A 25426-nucleotide genomic window follows, 5' to 3' on the forward strand; every position below is an offset into this window, starting at 1 on the left:
TAACTTAAGCATTTTAGTAATGTGTATTTCTGCGCTTTGAACTTCCATTATTTTTCATTTGTGGTAAAATAAGAGGAAATTCCATGCTGTATATTAGTAGAAATAAATGGGTTTTGTACACTGAATGTAAATATAGTGAAATAAAGCATTTTAACCAGGTGCAGTGACTTGGAAGAAATAAACCAAAGCTGAAGGAGGCATTTGTACCCAAGAGGTGGGTAGCAAGAGTTAGAAAATTTCCATGTGAAGCCAATTCACCTTGTGCAAAAGAATTTGCAAAAAGAATCTGTAGAGTGCGGCCTAATTGGAGTCAGGTCTGCTGCCCCTAGAAAGAGTTTGGAAACAGCAACAAGGGCTATTTGCTGAGGTGAACTGGTTATATGGCTTACCTTGGTGCTTTAGGACTTTGCTTCAGTTATTTTACTTAATATAGGGCCTGCTAGCATTCAACACTTACAACCTCTCATCTTCCCAAATATACCTCACTCATGCCAACTCATGCTTCTGTATCCATCTCCCAATATACTTCCTATCGCCCTTATCAACCTCTAGCGTTTCTGTGCACTCTTTACTAAACCAATAAACCACACGAGAATAATGGTAGTAATTAAAATATTTACTTAAAAAGTTGTTCATTAATGCATAACTTCCTTTAAAAAATACTTTAAAAGTCTTGATCATCAGATCTTTAAGGTATCACAGCAGAAGGTATGGGCACTTGATACCTTTTTAAATCTTGTGTAAATCAATAGTGTTGAAAATGTGTTGCTGGAAAAGCGCAGCAGGTCAGGCAGCATCCAAGGAGCAGGAGAATCGATGTTTCGGGCATGAGCCCTTCTTCATGCCCAAAATGTCGGTTCTCCTGCTCCTTGGATGCTGCGCTTTTCCAGCAACACATTTTCAGTTCTGATCTCCAGCATCTGTAGTCCTCACTTTCTCCTAAATCAATAGTGTGCAATGGACAGAATAGATCTAGGAGAATAAGTTGTCAATCAAGCAGAGTTTTTCCTGGGCTCAGCTGTTTCAACCGAACAATAGATGTCTGGACTCTCAGCCAAACGTAATTCTGTGTTTTTGGCTGAGAGCCCAGACACCCATTGTTCTGGTTTAAGTGTAGGTTGGTTTAGAGGGTATGAGGGGCCATTGGACCTGAGTGGAGACGGATGGGTTGATATGAAAGGAATGAGAGGCACAAGAGCGTATGGACAAGACTTTTTCAACTTCCATTTCAACAGGTTCTCCTATCCAGGTTATAGTTCAACACAGCTCAGAAGCAGTGTGAGTCCTTGGCAAGATGGCCCAATTCCACAAACCTTGCAGGAAGCTAGAAAATTATTGTCCCTATGAAGGAGGTAAGCTGTTTCGGAATATATCACACCAACCCACACCTGTATCCATTGCTGACAAAATTTGGGTGCCAAAATGGGACTGACAATCCAGGAGATAGGTCTTGCACAGCATTTTTAAAGGTCTGCAGAGACTCTCCAATTCTTAAAAAAATTACCTGAACCCCACAAAGGGAATTAGTTATGATATAGTGACAAGCTAGGAGGGATTTGGAATAGTGTATGTATTTGCTGCATTAGCACCTTCCTCAAGCTATTAAAGGAACAAAAACACAAAAGTAAAATCTACATACGCATTGTTGAAAAAATTGTGCACATAATCGTTTTAATTGTAATCAGATGCATCACAGTTTGAGCAAGACTCTGGCTACAGATCAATTAATCCGTTTCTGCAAGGTTGGTATTTTTTCCAGACTGCAATGTAATTCATTATCTAAGCAGCTTAATCTGATTTATAAAATGCCTACGAGGTACAAGCTCATCAGTTGCATTGTAACTGAACGGTCAGCCCTCCCGGAGTGCCATCAATGCACAGGAACAATTTTGTATGATAAATGATTCATGACTGTTTATTGTAAGGTTGGTAAGACTCCTAATGTCAAAAGAAGTATGTACAAGTAACTGTTTAGTTTCTATGGATTATTGGACTACTTCCATCATTTCTACAGAATGCTCAAGTGTATACAAAATTATGCAACAAATGAGGGAATTTAATTATTTAAATATAGAATAATTGTAAATATATTTGCCTCTTCATATTTTGGCTTAGATATTTTCTCAATTATGTCATAAGGTAGGATACCAGAGTAAATGCGTTTCCCTGGACAGAGAATAATTTGAATGGTAAAAGAAAGCAGTTTATAAGAAATGAGAAAAGGTGAATTGATTTTTTGAGACCAATCTTTCCTAAAAAACCATATAATCGAATCCTACAACTGACTAAATTACCTCAGGGAAGGTAACCAGTAACAAATGAACATGTAAGATGTCAATGCTTTTGTTCATATTTTTCTCTTTAGTTATCGTAAACAGTTTCCATGTTGAGAAATTTGAGAAATAAGGACTCAGAAAATTCATGGACAGATACAGGTTAGAATGTTCTAATATAACTGTGAATGGTAGTTGCTCCTTTTTTCATTTTTAGAGAGAATTCAACTCCCTTGGCCTGCCAAAAGATGGAGAGAATCAAAGTACTTACTTGTCACTTTAATGTCTTCAGAAAAAATATCTGCTGTCCTCATTGAAGATGGCAGTGATTATTTTATTTATTTTAAATGCTGTTGTTCTGTGTTTCTCTTTATTTTTAAGTGTATTATGAGTACAAGAGGAGGAATAACAGGAGAGTGTGATGTAGGAGGACATTGCAGGCAGAACATTGAACTCCATTAAATGTCATCAGAACAAGAATAATTACCAATTGACCATATTCTTACTATACACATTTTATATGTGTTAATAATAGCAATTGGAACATAGAAAGAGGTTCTCAACAGTTAATGCACTGTGGTTATGTCAAACTTGGAAATTTTACAACTTAACTCAAGCTTCTTTAGAGTTGGTAGAAAATAAATCAGATTAAAAACAAAGTGATTCTCTCGCATCCTTTCTAAGCTATGCGAAATGTACACAAACTTTCTAGGATTGCTTAAAATAAATCATTCTGAGGAGTTGAAGTCCTCAGTGACACAGAAACTTAACAGCAGCCCTTACTTTCCTTTAGAGTTAAAGCTATTTTCCAAATTATCAGAAATTAACACTAACAGGATGAGGACTGCTTTTACAACCTAAATGTACTAATCTGTAACCCACTCAAATGACTATCACTGTAAAATAACTACACAGAGGCCAATATCCTGTCACCAAGTCATCCTTTATTTACACATACACAGTACACTGGATGTGGCCAGCCAGCTTGGAGTCAGTCTCCTGAAATGGTACGATTCTGAATCCCCTGTTTGTATCTGTCAGCCAGGGCTCCCTTATTGACCAGGTTAACAACCCCAATCAAGGACCTTGTAGTTAATAGGTTCTGCCTGGTTCCAATCACTACACACTGCTTGAACAAGTTTGGCCCTATTTAACAGACAACAAGCAAATCAACAGAAACACAAGCACACAACCTCAACTAAGCATCAAGCAACAAGATGTTGAAAATGTTCTACAAGTTGGACAGGATTTATTGAGAGAATAGATGAGTTGAGCATTTGGATGTGAATATTTTTGTCAAGGTTGATGGAACTAGATAAAAGAAGCTGAGAGAGTAAAACAAACATAAAAATACAATAAAATTTAAGTGTGTATCTGAAAAATAGGAAATGGTTAGATGACAAAAATGAGAGAACAGGGAAAAATCAAAGAAATAATGGATAATCTCTAAACAATGCCATTATGATTATGTACAGTAAATAAATAAAATCAAATATTTATGAACAATGTTGGGTTCCTATTAATCCACCATAGATTATCATATAATTGGGTAGATTTTAACCTTTCAGCTGATCTGCTACGCTTTTCCAGCAACACATTTTCAGCTGACCTGCTGCGCTTTTCCAGCAACACATTTGCAGCTGACCTGCTGCGCTTTTCCAGCAACACATTTTCTGCTCTGATCTCCAGCATCTGCAGTCCTCACTTTCTCCTCGTAGATTTTAACCTTGGCCACTTGACATGAATGGACAGTTACAAAGTTAAAATAGCTGCATAAAACTTATTGCTCTATTCCCATCAGTGCTTTGGCTGCTGCAATCCTGAAAGAGGTCAACTAAGATGTGGTTGGACTGCCTGTCTGTTTCAGCCAATAGGCCACCTTAATTTAGGAATCAGGCTTCCATAATAAAGTAATAAATGTAATTCACTACTTAAAGTGTGGATAACTCCAGAATTTGAATTAAACCGCATGACTACTTTCCAATACCACAGCCTTTTGGACAAGGACATGTTCCTGTGTGGATCCTGGAAGGCTAAAAGGTTTCAATGTATGCACTGAACCAGTGTTTTTCTCTCTGTCTTACATATGTTTTAATGAGCTAACTATTGAACTTTAACAATAGTAATAAACCTAATATACATTAATAACTATATATCTTGGCTAGGTGCTGGCTCAAGGTACGAAGCACCAACTAAACCATGGATCATAGATCAAATACCTAGAAAACTAACCATGCAAAAATTTCTGAAAGAAAGCAGGCCGTGCAACTAATTTATAAAACAAACGTATCAGCAAAGCTGGTCTATCAGGAGATTTATATGTTCTCTGAGGGGTGGGGCTGCTAATTAGGGTCAACTTCAACAAGATCTCCATGTTTCATTATGTATTTTTACACAACGTTTCATGCTATTAGAATTATATTTTTTTCTCCCAAATGTCCCACTATTAACATCCTGGGGGAGGTACCATTGATCAAAAAATTATCTGGATTAGCCATATAAAGACAGATAATATGCCTGTACTCTGCTGCCACTGTGCATGAAGAGATTGAATGTAGAAGGTGGTAGATATGGTACCAATCAAGAAGGTTGCTTTATTCTGGATGGCTTCAAACTACTTGAGTGTTATTCATCCAGGCAAGTGGAGAATAATCTATTACATTCTTTATTCTTGAGTTGTAGATGGTGAACAAGCACTGGGGAGACAGAAGGTGAGTTACCTGCTATAGAAGTCTTTGACGTTGACCTGCTGTAGCCATACATTTATATGGCTAGTCAAGTTCAGTCTAACCACACCAAACTACCACCCCTCAAGTCTGTTCGTGATAGAGAATTCAGCGACTTTAATGCCATTTAATATCAAATGGTGATAGTTAGATTCTCTTTTGTTGGAGATGGTCACCACCTGGCACTCAAGTGGTGCAAATAATACATGCCTCTTATCAGCCCAAATCTAGATGCTGTCAAGGTCTTCCTACATATGGACATGGACTTGTTGAGCATCTGAAGAGTCACAGTTTAAAAGTTGTATAATCATCAGCGAGTGCCCCCTCTTCTAGCTGTATGAGGGAAGGAATTTCATTGATGAAGCAGCTAAAGACAGTTGGGCTTGAGGGAGTCCTGCTGTGATTGTCTCTTACACATTGCTTCCACTCTTTGGCACATAGGTAATTCTGCATTCACCAGATTGACACTTAATTCTTAGATACGGCTGGTGCTGCTTCTTAGTTTCATTAAACTAAGTTGATCTCCTGGTTTGGTGGTAATGGTAAAATGGGATGTGAGGTTCTAGATCTTGGTTGAATGCAATGCTGCTGTGTTGAAGTCCCACGGTGCCTTTGGATACCCTGTTTTGAGTTGCCAGGCTTATTTGAAGTCTGTCCCATTCAGTGCTGTGGCAGTGCCACACACATGACACTCAATACGAAGACAGGACTTTGTCTCCAAAAGTGGTCATTACTACTAATACAGTCACATATGGATGTATCTGCAACAGATTGATTGGTGAGGCCAAGGTCAAGTAGGTTTATTTCTTCTTGTTGGTACCCTCATTACCTGCTGCAGATCCAAAATAGCAGCTATTTATTTCAGGGAGTGGGCCATCTCAGTCATTAGAAACGCGACTGAGATACTTTTGTTGGTGGACATTACGTTTTGTCCCAATAGTAATGGCCAGCAAACCTCATATTTCAAAGAAATTTAGAAGTCCTCCACTCAAGTAAGTTCTGTTCTCTTGCCAGCCTCAGTGCTTCCTCTAAATAATATTCAACATGATGGTTGAACTTGATTCATTAGCTGAGAGGGTGGAGGAAGACAGTAACCAGCAATAGGTTTCCTTTCACATTTTGATCTAATACCACAAGACTTCATGGATTTCAAAATTAATGCTGAGTACTCCCAGGCCAACTATTTCCTGACTGTGTACCACTATGGTACTACTTCTGGTTGGTCTGACCTGCTAGTGAGACAGGACATAAGCAGAGATGTGATGGTGATGCCTGGCACATTGTCTGTAAAATATGATTCCATGGATATGAATTGACTAGTCTGTGGGACAGCTCTCCCAATTTTAACTCAGGACCCCAGATGTTGGTAAGGAGGACTTTGAAGGGTTGACACTACCTGTGTCTATTGTTGTCATTTCTAGTGTCTAAGTCTATGCCAGATATGTGGTCAATTTTATTCTTTTATCAAGACTTCAGAAGATACAACTGAGTAGCTTGCTAAACCATTTTAGACTGTCAAGTCTCTCATCATAACTGAGACTTTCAATCCCAGGCAACATCCTGGTGAATTTCCTCTGCACCCTCTCCAGTGCCAGCATGTCCTTCCATTAGTATGGTCACCTAACCAATGCTTATAAAATTGTCATGGTGCGGAGGTGCTGGTGTTGGACTGGGGTGGTCAAAGTCAGAAGTCATATGACACCATGTTATAAAAGAGACTTCAACTGATGAAGGAGCAGTGCTCCAAAGGCTTGTGATTTCCAATAAACCTGTTTGGCTATAACATGGTATTGCATGACTTCTGAATTTATAATATTGCAACAAGACTTTCTTGCCCCGCTACATTATAAGCATCCCATATGTCTTCTTTACCATCCTGCCTAACTGTGCTTCAGGCATCTATGGACTTTTACATCAAGGTCCCTTTGTTTCTCAGTATTCTCAAGGGATCTACCATCCATTTTGTATATTCATCCTTTATTATACCTTCTAGAATGCATCACTTCACAATTATCAAGATTAAATGCCATTTGTCATTGCTCTGCCCAATTTACCAGCTGATGAATATCAGTCTGCAGCCTGAGACTATCCTCGTCATCCACAACATCACCAATTTTTGTTCTATCTGAAAACTTACTAATTATACCTTCTGCATTCACAGCTAAGACGCTAACGTACATAACAAACAGAATCGGTCCCAGCACCAATTCCTGTGGTACATGGCTGGTCATAAAAAACCCCTCCACCTTCACCTTTTGTCTCTATTTTCAATCCAATTTTGGATTCAGTTTGCCAACTTGTCTTAGATCCATGGGCTCTTACATTTTGGACCAACCTTTCTTGAGGGACCTTGTCAAGTCACATCAACTGCACTACTGTCATCAATAATACCTAGTCAGTTTTTCAGAAAAACTCAATTAAAATTAGTCAGACAGAACCTTCCTCCAATAAATCCATGCTGACTATTCCTGATTAATCTCTGCCTTTCCAATTTTTGATTAATGCTGTTCTTTCTTACTACTGACGTTAGTCTAACTGGTTTATAATTAACTGGCTGAACAAAGGGAGCCCATTAACTATCTTCCAATCAGCTGGCACTTCACTTGCAGCTTAAAGTAATAAAACGTTTTGCCGGAGCCCCAGCAATTTCCTCCCTTGCCTCTATAGCACCTAGGATACATCGCATCAGGCCCCAGGCATTTATGCACTTTTATGCCCACAAAACATCTAATATCTACTCTTTATTAATCTTAACATGCTCTAGAATTCATCATCCCTCTGAAATCTCCAGCTATAATGTCTTTACCATTTGTGAATACAGATGAGGAAAGATCATTTAAGACCTTGTCCACATCCACTGGTTCCACACACACAGATTGCCCTTTTGGTCTGTAATAGGTTCCACTCTTTCCCTTGTGCTCTTACTCTTAATATACTTATAAAGTGCCTTGGGGTTTCCTTAATCCTATCTGCCAAAGATATTTTGTGGCCCCCCTTTTCATTCCTAATTTCTTTTTTAAGCAATCCCCTCCACTCTCTATACTCTTGAAGGGCCTCCCCTGTTCTTAATGCTCAGTACCTGACATATGCTTCCTTTTTTCTCTCTATCAGACTCTCAATATCCCTCAACATCTTGTGTTTGGCTTGTTCGACTGAACACATTGTAGTATCAGGAATCTGAACAGTTTTACTACCTATTACTAAATTAATCTTTACATTACATATTCACTTACATTATTTCTCATAGCCATACTTGCTGTATTTGCAGCCATAGTCTTTTTTAAACTATAAAGGTAGAAGACAGAGGGTGGTGGTGGAGGGTTGTTTTTCAGACTGGAGACCTGTGACCAGTGGGATGCCACAAGGATCGGTACTGGGTCCACTACTTTTCATCATTTATATAAATGATTTGGATGTGAGCATAAGAGGTACAGTTAGTAAGTTTGCGGATGACACTAAAATTGGAGGTGTAGTGAACAGCAAAGAACATTACTTCAGAGTACAATGGGATCTTGGTCAGATAGGCCAATGGGCTGAGAAGTGGCAGATGGAGTTTAACTCAGATAAATGCGAGGTGCTGCATTTTGGGAAAGCAAATCTTAGCAGGACTTATACACTTGATGGTAAGGTCCTGGGGAGTGTTGCTGAACAAAGAGACCTAGGAGTGCAGGTCCATAGTTCCCTGAAAGTAGAGTCACCGGTAGATAGGATAGTGAAGAAGGCATTTGATATGCTTTCCTTTATTGATCAGAGCATTGAATACAGGAGTTGGGAGGTCATGTTGGGGCTGTACAGGACATTGGTCGGGTCACTTTTGGAATATTGCGTGCAATTCTGGTCTCCTTCCTATCAGAAAGATGTTGTGAAACTTGAAAGTGTTCAGAAATGATTGACAAGGATATTGCCAGGATTGGAGTATTTGAGCTGTAGGGCGAGGCTGTACAGGCTGGGGCTGTTTTCCATGGAGCATCAGAGGCTGAGGGGTGACCTTATAGAGGTTTATAAAATCATGAGGGGCATGGATAGGGTAAATAGACAAAGATTTTTCCCTGGGGTGGGGGAGTCCAGAACTAGAGGGCATAGGTTTAGGTTGAGAGGGGAAAGATATAAAAGAGACCTAAGGGGCAACGTCTTTACACAGAGGGTAGTGCGTGTATGGAATGAGCTGCCAGAGGAACTGGTGGAGGCTAGTGCAATTGCAACATTTAAAAGGAATCTGGATGGGTATATGAATAAGAAGGGTTTGGAAGGATATGGGCCAGGTGCTGGCAGGTGGGACTAGATTGGGTTGGGATATCTGGTCGGCATGGACGGGTTGGACCGAAGGTTCTGTTTCCATGCCGTACATCTCTATGACTCTGTGGCTGTATGTATTATAATCTGTCATCATTGCAATATTCCCATCCACATACAATTATATGGCAATTTTACTCATTAAACTGCTTGCTCTTAAGTAATCACTATATCCTTTGAATTGTAACTTTTTTTTCATTGGTGTGCCTGTTAATTTATTCCTTTGTCATTTAGCCCACAAAGGCAGCAGCAGTATTATCTCATAGTCAGAATCACTAAGGAATAAATACATTTCCCTTGGGCTTTTGCTCTTTGTCTGAAAAGCATCTTCAAATGTTTCAACAAATGTTATTCACCTCTAGTAGCAATCACCTGATAAATTGTTTTCCCTTTGATATTGGAAATACCTCATAGTCAAAGAAAAAGGATACAGGCTGGAGTAGCAACATCATTCAACCTTTTCTCAAAGATTCTGGAGATTAACTGTAATTTCAACAGGAATTTGTTTTTGAAAATGGATGCAAACTCAAGTAGTGTTCAAAAAGATAATGGAATTCCACATTCCAAAACTTCTTGGTAAAATTCAGCATCTGTACATTCAAACAAGCAATATCCACCACCTCACCTTAACAGTGGAGCAAGGTTTTCTCATAGTCCATGATCTTCATTTTACTTCTGTGGTCAGATTTTCTTTTTTTTCATTCTTTGGATGACAATGTCACTGAGAAGGCCAGCATTTGTTGCCCATTTTTAACTTGCCTCGAAAATGTGATAATGAGCCACCTTCCTAAACTGCTGCAGTCGTTTTGTGCTTTTAGCAAGGAATTCTGACCCAGTGGCAGTGAAGGAACACTGATATAATTCCAAGTCAGGATGATGTGTACTTGGAAAGGAATTTGCAGGTGATGTTATTTCTACTCACATCCTACTTCTCTCTTTTTAGGTAGTTCACCTCGTGAATTTGAAAGATTCTGTGAAAGGAACCTTAACAATTTGTGACAGTCCATCTTGAATATAATACACTCTGCTACAGTGTAGTGCGGTAGAATGAGTGATTGTTTTAGGTCTTGGCTGGAGGATTCAGATGCTGAGTAAGGGCCACAAGAGGAAGAAAGAGTTGGAACTGTTCCTTATACAGGTACTTATTTCCCTTTCATTTGTCTTCTTAGCAGGTCTAATATCAATGGGGTAAGCATAGTGATTAATTAACAACTGACACAACTATAGACAGAAACTCTTTTGTGACTTGAGGGTCACATTTGTGTCTCCTCATCTTTCACAAGCCAGGCATCATAACATGCATTTTTGTATAATGACTTTAACATGACTCAGATGCTTTACAGATGTGTGAACAGATATTAAAAAAACTCAAAGGTTTAGTGGAAATGAATGACGCTATAGTCAAATATAGGTTTTGAGAAAGAACGAAAGAAGAAAAGAAGCGAGGAAGACAGAGACAGGGAAAGAGGGAGCATAGGGAGCGATGGAGGTAGGGAGGAAAAGAGGAGAGGAAGGAAAGAAAGAATGGAAGGAAGGAAGAAAAACTTGCATTTACATAGCACCTTTCATACCCTCGGGAAAATTTCTAATTGATTCACAGTCAGGAAGTTTTTTTTATTCACTCATGGAACATGGACATTGCTGGCTTGCCAGCAATTATTGCCTCTCCCTAGTTACTCTTGAGAAGGTGGTAGAGAGCTGCAGTCCATTTGTACCACTGCAGTCCATTTGCTGTGGTTAAGCAATGCCCTTAAGGAGGGAATTCCAAGACTTTGACTAACAGACTATAAAGGAACAGCGCTATATTTCCAAGTCAGGATGATGAGTGGCTTGGAGGGAAACTTGCAGCTGGTGGTATTCCAATTTGTCTGCTGCCCTTGTCCTTCTAGATCAAAGTGATCATGGGTTTGGAAGGTGCTGTCGAGGAATCTTTGATGAACTTGTACAGTGCTTCTTGTAGATAGTGTCACTACTAGGTGGCACGATGGCTCAGTGGTTAGCATTGCTGCCTCACAGCGCCAGGGACCCGGGTTCAATTTCCGCTTTGGGCAACTGTCTGTGTGGAGTTTGCACATTCTCCCCGTGTCTGCGTGGGTTTCCTCCGGGTGCTCCAGTTTCCTCCCACAGTCCAAAGATGTGCAGGTTAGGTGAATTGGCCGTGCTAAATTGTCCATAGTGTTAGGTGTAGGGGAATGGGTCTGGGTGGGTTGCTCTTCGGAGGGTCGGTGTGGACTTGTTGGGCCGAAGGGCCTGTTTCCACACTGTAGGGAATCTAATCTAATCTAGTGTCAGTTGTGGAGGGAGTGGATGTAATGTTAATCAAGGAGGCTGCTTTGTTCTGGATGGTTTCAAACATCTTGAGTGTTGTTAGAGCTGCTCGCATCCAACCAAATAGGGAGTATTCCAACACAATCATGATTTGTGTCTTGTAGGTGGTGGAGACGCTTTGGGGAGGCAAGAGTCAGGAGTCAGGGGAGTCAGTTACTCATCGCAATATTCCTTGCCTCTCATCCACTCTTGTATCTTCTGTCTTTACATGGCAAGTCCAGGTGAGTTTCTGATCAATGGCAACTGCTTGGATTTTAAAAGTGGGGCATTCAGTGATGGTAACACTATTGAATATCAAAGGGCTATAGTTAGACTGTCTCTTACTGGGAACGGTCATTGCCGAGCATTTGTGATGTGAATATTATTTGCCAATTGTCAGCCCAAACCTGGGTATTGTCAAGAACTTGTTGCATTTGAACATGGCCTTCTTCAGTATCTGATGAGTCGTGAATGGTGCTGAACGTTATTCACTGATAATTGCACATCCCAGTTCTCAACTTATGATGGAGGAAGGTCATTGATGAAACAGCAGATTAAACAACCACCATCATTAAGTTTAGGATCCTAAAGATTGAAAATCCTCTATGTGACACAATTGCTCCTTATTTCAGTTTCTAATGGCCTGTCTCTTATCCTGATAAAATGTCTAGATCCTCCAGCAGAGGAAACAGCCATGCAGCAACAATCCTGTAAAGCTATTTGAATCTTATATGCTTCAATGAGAACAGAAATCTTCTCCAAAATCTCAAACACTCTCATTCTTTTAAAGCCCTGCAGGCATAAGCCCATTCCAATCAATCTCTCCTCCTCGTATAGCCTTCTCAATCAAGGTTTCAATCTAATGTAATCTCTTTGTACTCTCTCAAAAGCAGTACCTTTCTTAGGAACATAGATTAAATTGTACTGTGGTTTCACCAAAGCCCTGTACAAATACAGCAAGCTTTCCTTTCTCAATATTTGCTATGTATTTCCTTGTAAAGAAATACTTCTTTAAATACAGTAATGTATTACTGCCTTTAATGTCGTATGTACTATTAATATGGTATGAAAATCAATTTTAACCATTAACTATTTTTGTTATTTTACTATCACCATTCTGAGTAGTTGTGATGCTTCATGGAACTGAATCTGATGTTAAACTAAATATGCTTCCAAATAAATGTTAGGCATTGCACTCACTTTTTTTAAAAATCACAGTTGGCAGGAAAATAGTAGAAGTAGCAGGATGAGAAACCAATTGATGAAATGCTAAATTCTCGATGAATGTTCATTTTATAGTGGAAGACTCATCGTATCAAAATGACACTACAGTTGTCTGTATATCTCCAAGGGGTACAAAATAGTAGAATTGCTTCTCTTTTTGAATGAGCTAATCATGTCAAAAGTAATGCGACAAAAGAACTCTAGTTCAACTTCTGACTGAACATTTTTAGATTATGGAACAGACCAAATCCTTTCAAAACAGGTCAAGAGATGACCTAGATCCTAACTTTATCTTATTTTAAAGGCAAGTGGCAGGCATTGCATTTCAGGTGCAATTCGATTGGTCAAACTACAGGCTTAAAGTAAAACTCACTTTATTCATACACAGTAGTTAAAATATACACACAATAAAAAGAAAAGAAAGCAATTGGCTTAATTGTAACTCAATTGAAATACTTAACAAAATAATAAATTAATCATTAACTATTCTAATATAGTAACATCTGACAAGCACATCCGTGCCAAAGGCAAAGTCAGTAAAGTAGATTGTCTCACATGCAATTCTCGCAGCAGGAAGAGAACTCAAGCTTTTAGCTGTAGCAAAGAGACAGAGAGAGAGAGAGAGATGAAGCAGTTTTCACAACCCCAACAACTACTGAAAGCTAAACTAAAAATCCCATATGTGGGAGCTTGACCCCACCTATTCAGGCTGCTTCTATTGTTCCATCTTTTAAAAAACCCAAGCTGTTTACTTTATTGGCTTGAAACAGACCATGTCCCCACCTCGGTCTCAACCTCTCTGAATAAAAAAAAGAACAAAATGCACCTCTTCACATTTGATTTTGAAATTATGTTGAATGATGCTGCCTAAGCTCTTCAAAATAAACACATAGATCGAGGGCCAGATGTCACAACTGAGTCAGGTAGCTAGAGTTGAAACTGCTCACTGAAATTGCTTTAGTGTCAAAACAGATGGAACAGGAGGAGCCATCCGAGGAGAAAGTTGAGGACATTGAAGCTCTTGCCCATATCCCCCCAAACCTTTCTTATTCATGTACTTATCTAAGTGTCTTTTATGGATTGTAACAATTGCACATCCACCACTTCCTCACAATGTTCATTCTCTGTGTAAAAAATCTGCTCCCCATGTCATTTTTAAATCTCTTTCACTTTAAAAATGTGTCCCCAGTCTTGAAATCCCCCATCCTAGGGCAAAGACACCTACCAAACGCAATACTCCTCATGATTTTATAAATTTCTTGCCACTATACATAAACTAAACTATATATAAATGATCTGGAAGAGGGCACTGTTGGCATGATCAGCAAGTTTGCAGATGACACAAAGATTGGTGGAGTAGCAGAAAGCATAAAGGACTGTCAGAGAATACAGGAGGATATAGATAGACTGGAGAGTTGGGTGGAAAAGTGGCAGATGGCTTTCAATCCAGAAAAATGTGAGGTGATGCATTTAGGCAAGACTAATTCTAGAGCAAATTATACAATGAACAAAAGAATGTGGACGCTTTGGAGAGGGTGCAGAGAAGATTTACGAGGATGTTGCCTGGTATGGAAGGTGCGAGCTATGAAGAGAGGTTGAGTAGGTTAGGTTTATTTTCACTAGAAAAAAGGAGATTGAGGGGGGACTTGATTGAGGTTTATAAAATCATGAAGGGTATAGACAGGGTGGATAGAGGCAAGCTTTTTCCCAGAGTGAATGATTCAATAACCAGAAGTTATGCTTTCAAGGTGAGAGGTGGAAAGTTTAAGGGGAATACACGCAGCAAGTACTTCACACAGAGGGTGGTGGGTGTTTGGAACGTGTTGCCGGCAGAGGTGGTAGAGGCAGGCACAGTAGATTAATTTAAGATGCATCTGGACAGATTCATGAGTAGGTGGGGAGCAGAGGGATACAAATGCTTAGGAATTGACCGACAAGTTTAAACAGTACATTTGGATCGGCTCAGGCTTGAAGGGCCAAAGGGCCTGTTCCTGGGCTGTAAAGTTTCTTTGTTCTTTGTTCTATAAGGTCACCTTCCAACTTTGTGTGCTCCAGTGGAACAAGTCCCAGTCTATCCAGCCTGTCTTTATAACTCAAATCTTCCAGACCTGGCAATATCCTAGTAAATTCTTCTGACCCCTCCCTAGCTTAATAATACCCTTCCGAAAACTGGGCAACCAGAACTAGACCCAGTACTCTAGAAGAGGTGTCACCAATGCCCTGCACAATCTCAACATAACTTCTCAACTCCTGTACTTAAAGGACTGAGCAGTGGAGGCAAGTGTGCTAAATGCCTTTTTAATCACCCTGTCTACTTGCGATGCAAATTTCAAAGAATGATACACCATGAACCCCAGGACCAATGGGTCTGTTTCCGTGTTGTATAACTCTATGACTATGACTTTATGAATCTCTGTTGTTCTGGGAATAGTGCATAGTAAGATGGAGATAAAAATCAGACTGAAGAATGTCATAAGGGTGAGGTGTGTCTGGTGAGCATATGGCAAGAAATCACACTAAGCCTTATCGTTAGAATTCTTACAAAAAACTTGACACAACTCACACTTAGCCAAAAAAAAAGTTCACCTGAGATAGAATCAATAGCAAAGACATTGTGCTTTTTAAAACATTGGTTTGGCCTGAACTGAAGTTTTGTGTCCAATTTTGGACACCTTTTAGGACTAATGCTAAGATTTTAGAGAAGGGACAGAAAAGACTAATGACAATGGTTCCTGGATTGAGGGGCTTCGATTATATAGATAATTTTGTTTCCTTATGGAAGAGAATATTGAGAGAAAGTTTGATAAACATATTGAAAATAATGAAGGGCTCAGACAGAGCAGATGGACAGAAACTGGTACTATTAGTGAAACAGTCAAGAACCAAAAGGACACCAATTAAAAGTGATTGGGAAGGATAAAGGATCAATGGTGATATAAGAAAGAACATTTTTTGTCACATTACAAGTGAGGACCTGGAATTAGTGCATGAGGGTATGATGGAGACAGATTCATTGTGGGTTTTCAAAACAGAATTGGTGAAGCACTTAAACAGAAAAAAAATTAAGAGCTACACCTAAAAGACACATATGCAAGATTAGTTGAACTGCTGTTAAAGAGAGCCAGCACATACGTGATGGGTCAAATGGGATACTTCTAAAGCATCCTATGATTCAAGTCAGGAAGTATATTGACAGATGGATACATCACTGAAATAAGGACTACAATACTTGCCAATGCCTTCTCAGGACAACTATGTGTAAGAAATAAATATGGCCATCATAGGTCCCAGATCTTCAAACAAATTTTAGGAATGACACCCCATGGTTCCAATAAAGTGTAAAGTTTTCTTCAAAATGCAACATAAGCTTTAAAACTTTATTTAAAAAAATAAATGACTAAAAATTTAGGGAGTAATAGTGAATATAATCACACCTCTCCAGATTATTGATCACTTCCATCCTAGTATGTGACTCCCAACTGGCAACCATCTCTATTCAAATCAAGATTCGACAGTGTGCATTGAAACCTAGACTTCTAGCGCTTGTGTAACAAATCTCTTCACTACTTCATAAAACCTGCCCTAGTTAAGATTGAGACCACTATCCCACATCAATACCACAATGTACTGCACAATTATCTTTGTGCACGTTAACTATAAAGAGATCAACAAAATATATGCGTATTCTTAGATGTTATTCCTTAACAAAACAAATCCATTAAAAACCAGACGAACTGTGAATGCTGTAAATCAGAAACAAAAACAGAAGTTGCTGAAAAAGCTCAACAGGTCTGCAGCATTAGAGTTAATGTTTCGGGTATGGTGACCCTTCCTCAGAACAGTTCTGAGGAAGGGTCACCATACCCGAAACATTAACTGTTATTTCTCTGAACAGATGCTGCCAGACCTGTTGAGCTTTCCCAGCAACTTATGTTTTTGTTTCTGAAAACAAATCCATGACTGCTTTATACAGAAAGCATTTCCCTGAACAGAATGCTTTTTGCAGAGAACAAAATGACTTATCTTCGAATGATGAAAGTTATTACAATTTGAAAACTTTGCAAATTCAATTAAAGGAGATATTGTGAAATTTTCATCTATTTTGAGTGTATTCGTCAGGAAGGATAATATCCAAACAGTCACTGATGTCTTACAGCACCCTATCAACCACAGGATGGTCCCAATAATTTGGTCCAGATTGAAAATGTCTGTAGTTTGCTTGTATATTATACAGAATTTACGATTCAGTAAACTGATTATACCAAGCTGAAAGTACCGCAATTAGTTGAATATCCATCACTCAGCAAAGTGAATAGCATAGGCATTGTGGACACATCAATTATTTGTAGAATATCACATAATTAATGGTAAAGATTTTTTGATGTGAACAGATTAATTTGGATAATTTTAATAAGTTATTTTCAAAATAAAGTAGACATGCTTCTGTACATAAAAAGTTATCACCCTAAGTATGCCTTCCACACATTGGTAATGTCACAGTGAATGCATTTCTGTTGCATACACATCAAGTTGGAACATTTTAATCAATCAGTCAATGCTATTTTTACTATATCTCAGATCTAAATTTAACAATTGACACAATCACAACAGCATCCACTGCAACCTGTTGCTGTAAGAATCTCCTGAACATATGGAACTTTGACACCGAGATTCCACATTTATTAGCAAGGAATTAATTACTCAATGATTCCAAGCTTTCCTTGCTCCTAGTTGGCTGAGTACTACCTGTTTAAAACTGTTCTCTCCCCATTGCAGCTTCCAACTTGGAAACACAGTAACTGGAGTAGGCCATTCAGCCCCTCGAGCCTAGTCTGCCATTCAATAAGATCATGACTGAACTGTCTAACTCCCAAAGACTGCCTTAGGTCCATATACTTTGCTTAATACAAGTTGTCTTTCTCGGATTTAAATTTAACAATTGAATTAACATTGAGCATCATTTGAGAAAGAGAGTTCAAAATCTCTGCGTGTAGAAGTGCCTTTTTAACATCTCTCCTGAATGGGGTGGCCCTAATCTTTCGACTATGCCCCTGGTTCTAGAAGTCTTGACCAGTGGAAATAGTTTATCTTTGTCTATCTATCTTTCCCTATCAATATCCTGAAGACATTAATTAGATCACCCTTTAGCCTTCTAAATTCTAGAGAATAAAGGTCTAATTTATCTAATCTCTCAACATAATGCCTGATGTCTGGGTATCATCCTTGTAATCCTGTGTTGAAGTCCCTTTGGGCTCTTAACATCCTTCCTAAAGTGTGATACCCAAATCTGCTGACAGTATTCTAAAAGGGTCTAGCTAGGGTTTTGTATAACTGAAGCATAACATCTGTGTCCCTGTACTTCAGCCCTTTAGATATGAAAGCCAGCATTCCATTAGCCTTCATGATTACTTCTTCACCTATTTGTGACATTTTAAAGAGCTATGCACCTGAAACTCCAAATCTCATTGGATATTGCCTATAGTTAACTTTGTACTTTCTAAAAGAAGACCTCGATCTATCCTTTTTTGATCCAAAAGAGATAACCTCACACTTGCGCATATTAAAATCTATCTGCCACAGATTTGCTTATTTACCAAATCTATCAATGTCCTGTTGTAATTTTTTGCTGTCGTCAATACTGTCTACAGCCCAATTTTGTGTTGCCAGCAGATTTGGATAGTTGACTTTTTATGCCAATATCCAATTATGAATATTCAATTATCCATTAATGAATACTGTGGATAATTGAGGCCCAATACAGATCCCTACAGGACACCACTAGTCATGTCCTGCCAATTTGAGTACATACCTATTATTCCAATTCTCTGTTTCCTGCCAAGCTACCCATTTTCCTAGCCATGTCAGTATTTTGCCCTCAATTCCATGGGCTTTCACCTTAGTCTCTTGGATTTTATCAAAAGCCTTCTAAAAGTCCATGTAAACAACATTCATCCACTTACCTCTGCTCACCACCTTTTTTACCTCTTCAAACAACTCAACGAGGTTTGTCAGGCATGGCCTACCCTTCATGAGTCCATGTTGACTCTCCCTGATTAATCAAAAATTTTCAAGGTGATCAGTTATCCTATCCTTGATTGTAGACTCACAGACCAATTAGGAGAAAGTAAGGACTGCAGATGCTGGAGATCAGAGTTGAAGAGTGTGGTGCTGGAAAAACACAGCCAGTCAGGCAGCATCCGAGGCACAGGATTCTTGGATTCTGCTCCTCTGATGCTGTCTGGACTGGCTGGCTTTTCCAGTACCACACTCTTCAATTCACAGACCAGTTAGCCTAACATCTATGGTGGGGAAATTGTTGGAGTCTATAATTCCCTGGTTTTCCTCTGTCACCCTAGCAGACTAACATGAGCAAGTTTTGAATCCCTAAACCCCTACAGCCTCCTTAATCCCTCAATTCCCTTGCAGCTTCCTTCTCTTCCATTACCCCTTAAAGCCTTTTACTCTCCATACCCTCCTTTACATACCATCCTCTTCCTCAGAACCCTCTTTGGAGCCTCCTTCTTCCTCACAACCCCCTTGCAATTGTCTTCCCCAACTTCCTACACACTTTTGCTTAGTGTGCGATCATCCCAGCAAAAGCTTCACATGGTCAGCCTCAGCAAAAGACAGTCCCATTCAAACTTAGGCCAAAGGCAGCTCCCTGAACCTTGTTTTGGCCCCATCCCAGCTCCCAGGCTCCAACTGCCAGTTACTACCCACTCCCAGTTCTTTTCCAGCCTTCACTAGCTCCTGGCTCCTGGGCCCTTCAAGATCCTGATCCCAATCCCCACCATCTGTCCAAGCCTCCTCGTGGCTCCCACCCCTCTTTCTGGTTCCCGACCTCACCAAAGGTGCTTCCTGGTGTCTCTCTCACTGTCAGTACTTGTTCACTGCTCCTCCCATCAGCAGTAAGTCCAGGAGAGAAACAATCTGTGGTTGGAGGAGGAGCTGCTCACCAACTTAATTTAAAGGGATTCTTTTTTCCTAATTTATTGTCCCCATGACTGCATTTTCCTGAACATTTTGGTGTACTTTCAGAAGTAAATTTGCCTACGGTCCTTAGGTATTTTAAGTTCTGGGTAACTCTCAATTAATAACCTTGATGTGCACAACTAAGATGACAAAATGTTTTCAGCCACTTCACTCTACCCATCAACAGGTCTGTAAGTAAAATTGCTGAGGACATTTCACAGCACAAACATCACTCAACGGGCCTCTTGGTCCTTTTAAATAAAGATTTGTGTAAGTCTACATATCTTTTAAGAAGTTTTGCTTTTTTGAAAACAATGTAACTTGTTTTTGTTGTTTTCTGCAAAGCTTGGGGACAAGTTAGAACTGGTCTAAGCAACGTTTAAATGGTGCAAAGAGTTCAAACTTGCAAGATAACTTCAAGCGACAAGTTGCATTCAAAACTATTAGAAACTGGACTCTACTGAACATTTGATCATCTTTGTTTCTAACTAGTTCTTGAGCCCCTTTCAACCAGTTAATATTGCAGGTTCTTAAAAGAAAGTTTAACTGATTTCAACAAGGTTCTATTGCATATACTGGAATACAATTGTCCAGGCATTCATCTACCTCTGTGAAGTGCTTATCCCAAGTTCATGAAAGGTACTATATGAAATTACTTATATTCCTTTGCTTGAAGCTTGCTATTAGTGCACTCATGAACTCTCAATATATAATAATAAACCAAACAACACAGGCCTTCATAAGGAACAGCTCCTGAGAGCCCTTAGTAATTATGCCTGATTAGTAATATAAACTGTGCTTATAACTATCACATAATAAACCGTCTTATTAAACAAGATAAGTGCATCTTCCATTTTGGCTTGTCAATGGTCTATCCTCTACCACTAATAATTAAACTTACCCTAGACAAAATATAAACAAAGTTAATAAACAAACTCAACTACCCCTAAATCCAGGATCACATATTGTCAGTGGTACTGGTATACAGGTGAATACCACATGTTTGCAGTGGCACAGATTTAAATTCCACACAGAGACCGCATCATGTGGAGAAAATTCTAAAAGAACCATAAGAATGAATGTATTGAAAAGAGACCATTACCATTTTAAGAAGACACAGACAGTCAATCAGCAGCTGAAACATGTTCGCAAACAAAGAGAGACTGCAGCAGCAGTGAAAGCAGAAACAAAGCAATCACAGCACTTCACAAATAACCTTCATCAAGAAGCTGGAAAAAATATGCAGTATGAGCTAGGAAAAGAGAGAGAAAGCCAGTCACACTTAAAAAAAGGCCAGAGACCTTAGCAAAGTAGGTCCTGTAAGAAACAAAATAAAGAAATGCAGATGTTGAAGATCTTAAATAAAATCAGAAATTGCTGGATAAACCCTGACAGTATCTACAGAGAAAAAACAGTTTACATTTTGAGTCGAGTTTCTATTCTTCAGAATTGATTATAGCTCAGCAAAAATGGTGTTTATGCTGAAGACAGGGGATGATGGTAGGGGAACGGATTGAGCAGATAGTTGTAGATGAAACACTGTAAGGAGTAAGTGAAGGGAAGGAGCAAGAATACAGTCAGGTTTTCCTAAGGAAAAAAGGAATAGCTTAACAACTTGAAAAGAGAGGAAAGAATCCTGTTTGATGCAGCAAGTGCATCACTGCAGCAAATTATGCCTGTCTGCCTCTATTGACAGGTTGGTAGCTACCAACATGAACAGCAAGAATAGCTGATTCCCACTACCTTCCCCACCAGACTATTAGAACGAGAGACAACAAACTTATTTATGCTCATGGACAGTCTTGTCTTATTATTATTGACTATTTTTGTCAATGAACATAGGCAGCTGTCAGGGTCTTACATGAAATGTTTGCTACACTTAGGATCTCTGATGTCAAAAATCACACAACACCAGGTTATAGTCCAACAGGTTAAATGGATGCACACCATCTTTCGGAGTGTCGCTCCTTCATCAGGTGATAGTGGAGGACTCAATCCTAAAACACAGACTTTATAGCAAAAATTTACAGTATGATGTAACTAAAATTATAGATTGAAAAATAGTTGATTGTCTGTTGAGTCTTTCATCTGTTTCAATACCATGATAGTTTCACTTCTTTCATGGAAGAAGTGAAACTATCATGGTATTCAAACAGATGAAAGACTCAACAGACAATTAAGGTATTTTTCAATGTATAATTTCAGTTACATCACACTGCAAATTTTTGCTGTAAATTCTGTATTACAATTGAGCCCTCCATTATCATCTGATGAAGGAGCGACACTCCGAAAGCTAGTGTGCTTCCAATTAAACCTGTTGGACTATAACCGGGTGTTGTGTGATTTTTAACTTTGTACACCCCAGTCTCCAAATCATGATCTCTGATGTGATCATGTTAAACTATTACCACAGGTTGCTAAGAACTCTTTCAGCTAGTTTTGGATTTGAACATGTAACAAGCTCACTGAAATGCCCAGGATCAAATGAGTTTTGAGTCCAGATGGATTAAATCCCTTTTGAAGAAAAACACTGACTTTTATACAGTCTTGTTAAATTACCAATCCACTTCATTCCAGTGTGATTTATAAGAATTACAATGGGGAGAAACCTGAGGACTCGATTCCTGACCTACCACAATTTGAGTCCACATGACCACAATGAAGGTCGTAAAGAGCAATTCTATCAGGAGCAGCAGGATACTCTATAATGGATATCACTGTGCACAATGGGGGTCGACATTCGTGGGCTATACTATGGCTACTCAACAGCTGTCGATAAAGGACTTCAACAGAAATGGTCTGGTTGTTCAAAGATCTGTGGACCAACACTGATTGTATATTGTCCATACACAGGAACCATGTGTCATTACAGAGCAATTGTCCACCATACTTCATTGGAATCAACCCAATGAGGAATATCATGATGGAGCATGATTGAAAATCTGAAATAAAAGTTCTGACAAAAGATTATTGAATCAAAATGCATAATTTCATTTCTTTCTCCATAGATGCTACCTGAGCTGCAGGGCGTTTCCACCATTTTTCTATTTGAGTTCTGATGAAAGTTAATTTACCCAAAATATTAATTTTGTTTCTGTCTTCACAAATGCTGCCTGGCCTACTTAGTATTGCTCATGTTTTCTGTTTTTATTGGACTTCCCATTTAGACTGTCTCCCTAAGCTTGTCCTTGGTCCAATGCCTGTTCAGCACTTGCTCCTCCACTGTAGTCAATGTGGTCACAAACGCAAGTCCAACCCCAACTGTCTGTCTCAGCCGGAGCTGTGTGCTCTCTTCACTACAAGAAGAGGGAATAAAGACTTGTGTTAAAAATGAGTTGTGTAGCATGGTGGAGATGTTAGCCTTTTTTTTGGTGGGTGATTTGAGGGGTAGGATTGAGTGTGTGTGGTGATTGTCAGAGGGAATGTAAGAAGGTTGTCTGGCGAAGGAGGAATGAGTGGAACTTAAGATGAGTTGGTCTGAGAAATATAGTGGAGGAGAAGGCTGGGGAGGTTTTACAGCATTCGTCTTTCCTTCCTGTTTTCATGACATCATTCAACATCACGTAGCACTGTCTCTACCTGTAAGGGGCAGTGCTCCTGCTGATGATTCTGTCTGCTTACTCCAGCCACATCTCCAGCATCTCCTCCAGAAAAGAGCTAGCTGATCTATCAATAAGCTAGCTCAACTCAAAGATACTATCAGTGTAATTCTAAGCAATGGCTATTTGATTTAAAATAATCATGCTCGTCTTCTCACTTCAAGATATAGCCTTTAATTAGTTCTTCGATGAGTCTGTAAATGATTGGAAAAGTTGCTTGCATACATTATCCATTTACTTGACATATTGTGATGCCGGCAAGTCTGCTTGTGATGTATTTCCTAACAATAATTTGCATTTATCTATTGGCCCTTTACATAGAATCATGTCCAAATGTGCTTCAGAGGGCTGCAATCAGATAAAAATGAATGTGAAGTCAAAGAAACAGGTGAAGTGGAAAGCCAAAGAGATGATTTCATTAGTAGAGGACAGAAAGTGCAGTTTTAGAAGATGCTTCCACAATGTGGGATTTAGACAGCTGAAGCATAGCTGAATTAATAGTGCAGCAAAAGGAGAGACGGCACAAGTGGCCAGACTTGGAGGAAGAGAAAATGGGGTAGAATGGAATGGAGTGAGGTAAAAACAAGGACTGCCTCGGAACATTTCCAACCCCAGGGCATCAATGTGGACTTCACCAGTTTCCTCATTTCCCCTTCCCCCACCTCACCCCAGTTCCAACCTTCCAGCTCAGCACTGTCCCCATGACCTATCCTACCTGCCTATCTTCCTTTCCACCTATCCACTCCACCTTCCTCTCTGACCTATCACCTTCATCCCCACCCCCATTGACCTATTGTACTCTATGCTACTTTCTCCCCACCCCCACCCCTCATCTCATTTATCTATCCACTCTGCAGGCACCCTGCCTCTATTCCTGATGAAGGGCTTTTGCCCAAAACGTCGATTTTCCTGCTCCTCGGATGCTGCCTGACCTGCTGTGCTTTTCCAGCACCAGTCTAATCTGGAATGGAGTGACACTATCCTGAAAGCCCAGTGATGGAAGATAAAACAGGAGCCAATCTTGACACATTTCTGACAGTATTTATTCACAGAAATAAATATTACAAATGAGGACTTCCTAAATCCAACACTTAATTCCAGTCAGTCCCCATTTATAAAAGCCCAAATGATTTCCCAGTTGATGCCCAGTACCTGCATCCAGTTAAACACAGGAGCTAGAGTGCATTCATAATACTTGGTGAGGTTTACAGAAATAGGAAGAAGGGTAGAGATTTGATCTGGGTCATATAGTGGTAATGTTGCTGGACTTCTCCTCCATAAACCTGGTGGTTTGAAAATTTAAATTCAGGTTCTAAAGTCTGAAAATGAAAAGCTGGTGGCCAGAAATGTGGCCATAATGATGCCAGGTTGTCATAAAATGCAGCTAATTTCCAAATTTGCTTTAAGGAAGGAAACCATTGCTGTTTTCAATCAACAAGACTCACCAACTGTGATTCCAGTCACACACAAAATGACTAATACCTATGTGCCTACTGAAGTGGCCAAGCAAGTTAATCTTAAAGTAGCAAGCTTTTAATGAGCTTCAAAAACAGTGCACTATCAGGTGAAAGTGGTGTGTGAAAGGAAATCAGATTTTCATCCATCATTTAAAATGGGATACTTCCAAAATTCCAAACCAGCAATAGCAAGGGTAACAGATACACAGGAACACCACTCTACTTTGAAATAGAAATGAACATTTGTTCTGCCAAGGGAACTGGAATGTTTTATTATGATACTTGTTCTATTTTTAATGCTAGTCTGGATTTCAAAGATTTAACAGATATCATTTACATAAATGATTTGGATGCGAGCGTAAGAGGTACAGTTAGTAAGTTTGCAGATGACACCAAAATTGGAGGTGTAGTGAACAGCGAAGAGGGTCACCTCAGATTACAACAGGATCTGGACCAGATGGGCCAATGGGCTGAGAAGTGGCAGATGGAGTTTAACTCGGATAAATGTGAGGTGCTGCATTTTGGGAAATCAATTCTTAGCAGGAATTATACACTTAATGGTAAGGTCCTAGGGA

At 39.4% G+C, this 25426-nt stretch overlaps 1 protein-coding gene and 1 long non-coding RNA gene across 2 annotated transcripts in view; one reads left to right on the forward strand and one right to left on the reverse strand.

Annotated features, from left to right (window-relative positions):
* The window catches only part of LOC122559578 (ninjurin-2-like), a 229489-nt gene that overhangs the window by 41903 nt on the left and 162160 nt on the right, over nucleotides 1-25426 (reverse strand). The gene's annotated exons all lie outside the window — the stretch shown is intronic.
* LOC122559580 lies at nucleotides 1838-22720 on the forward strand. Its single transcript, XR_006314474.1, has 5 exons — nucleotides 1838-1925; nucleotides 2366-2435; nucleotides 10236-10430; nucleotides 11725-11841; nucleotides 22373-22720. It is a non-coding gene; the product is annotated as an uncharacterized LOC122559580 (long non-coding RNA).

Source organism: Chiloscyllium plagiosum, chromosome 19 (genome assembly GCF_004010195.1).
Source record: "Chiloscyllium plagiosum isolate BGI_BamShark_2017 chromosome 19, ASM401019v2, whole genome shotgun sequence".
NCBI classification, from domain to species: domain Eukaryota; kingdom Metazoa; phylum Chordata; class Chondrichthyes; order Orectolobiformes; family Hemiscylliidae; genus Chiloscyllium; species Chiloscyllium plagiosum.